This window comes from Penaeus japonicus, unplaced genomic scaffold, assembly GCF_977035675.1.
Source record: "Penaeus japonicus unplaced genomic scaffold, GWHDUDI00000001_assembly GWHDUDI00000009, whole genome shotgun sequence".
In the NCBI taxonomy this organism is placed as follows: domain Eukaryota; kingdom Metazoa; phylum Arthropoda; class Malacostraca; order Decapoda; family Penaeidae; genus Penaeus; species Penaeus japonicus.
In genome coordinates, this window is record NW_028234411.1 from 8,280,397 (window position 1) to 8,282,896 (window position 2,500).

The following is a 2,500-nucleotide window of genomic DNA, read 5'->3' on the forward strand; positions in this document are numbered from 1 at the left end:
GTACACATAATCAAACGCAGGTCAGGTCAGATCGGAGGGATGGGTGACCTATGGGGAATGGTGACCGATATATGACAACAATCTGTGAGAAATGGGGAAGTCTGTAGCACCTCCCATGGTATTTCCGTTGTTCCTGATAACACTGTTTCTCGTAAATGACTAACGCTCACCTCACCTCACTGTCCATGTTTACTCCAGGATGCTGGGCTCCCAGTTTATCATTATTATAATCATCATTATTAGTATAATCATTACTATTATTATCGGTATCATAAACATCATTATCATTGCTATCATCATCGTCATCATTGTTATTACTATTACTGTTATTGTCATTATAATTTTCATTATAATCATAATTATTACTATTGTAATATTAGCACCATTATCGCTATCATTATCAAGTTCTTTACCTTTATCATTTATATTATCATTATCATAATTGTGGTTGTTGTTCATCTTCTTGTCATAATCATTATCCTTGTCGTTGTTATCATTATCATTATTCTCATTATTCTCATCATCATTATCATCATTATTCTCATCATCATTATTATCATTACAATTGAAAACCTTATCATTGTTATCATCATTTTTATCATTATCATTTTATAATAATTGTCATTATTATCATCATTATTACCATCATTATATTTATTATCATTATTTTCATGACGACGACAAAGCAAATTGACCATCCTGTTCTTTTATCAAGAACGGTCATTATCGCATGACGTCACTATAAGATTTGCATTTCAGAATTGCATCTCGTAACGGTCTCTCCCTTCATCCGAATGAAAATGAGGAGCAAAAAGTGCATATGATAATGACCGCTCTTGACAAAAGCGATTGCAAATGTTGACCAACTCGACCCTTTTTGGAGAGCAGTCAGTTCTGTACAGAAATGTTAATTTCTTAACGGTCTTTTTTCTGCGCTATTATAGCTCTATCTTAGCGGTAATGCACATGGACACACACACACATATGTATATATATATATATATATATATATATATATATATATATATATATATATATATATATATATATATATATATACATTCTAGATAACAAAGAAAAGAAGAAGAAAAAGAAAAAGAAGAAGAAGAAGAAAAAAAAGGGAAACATAAAAACGGTTGATTAGTAAAGTGCTATGTTGATAATTGTTGACCAGCTCGATCTTTTGTCGAGGGCGGTCATTTTTGTATGACGTCACTGAAATTTGCATTGCTTTATCGCAACGATCTCTCTTTCACTCATCGATCGGACGGATGGGTGACCTTTGGGTATAGTGACCGATATATGACAACAATCTGTGAGAAATGGGAAGTATGTAGCACCTCTCATGGTATTTTCGTAAATGACTAACTCACACCTCGATCCCATTCTTGTTTATTAATTTGTTTGATACCCTTAATTCGACCTTTAATGCACCATGGCGACAAAAAAAAGTATATATATATACATACATATATATATATATATATATATATATATATATATATATATATATACACACACACACACACACACACACACACACACACACACACACACGCAAGGTCATACTTCTTATTTCAGGTCTCCATGTATTTCACGTTTTCTCGTGTTTTTTTTCACGTAATTCTCAGCAGAGGGCCACTTAGCTCACCGGGATAGATATTACAAAGTATAGTGAGGATTTTTTTTCCTAATGAGGAACTAGGAAAATTCTCAAGGGACGAACCAAGTGAGAATAGATTCTCTACACTGTGTATTCATACAGATCAAACTTCATTTTTTCCCGTGATAACATGCTATACTCACATATGGAAAATTTTTCTTTGACTGCCCCTTCTACATGGATTTATAAATTTGCATATTCCATAGATTTAGTTTATTTTCTGATTACTTTGCTTGCTTATCATACTTGCATTTGAATGATTAGATTCTCTCATTCCTTTGGTAAAGTTTGTTTTTGTAATTAGAGCACGTAAAATGTTTGTTTTTCTGAAGCTTGGAAAAGGCGATTCTGCACTCTGCTGTATGAGTGAAGTCTTGTAGAGTAAATGGTGATTCTGCTTCACTGTCCATGTTTACTCCCAATTTATCATTATCATGACCATTATTAGTATAATCATTGCTACTATTATCGTCACCATAATCATCATTATCATTGCTATCATAATCGTCTTCGTTTTAATCACTAATATTGTTATTGCCATTATTATTTTCATTATCATCATTATCATTACTTTTCTAATATTAGGATCATCATCAATGTAATCATTATGTTTTTTATCATTATTATCTATATTATCATAATTATCTTAATTGTAGTTGTTCATCTTCATCTTGTCACAATCATTATCCTTGTTATTGTTATTGCTATCATTATCATTATCACTGTAATTGAAATAATTATCATCTTAATTTTCATCATTATTAATGCCATCATTATCACCATTATTATCTTTACTATCATTTTTTTCCACGACGATGACAAAGCAAATGTCTCCTT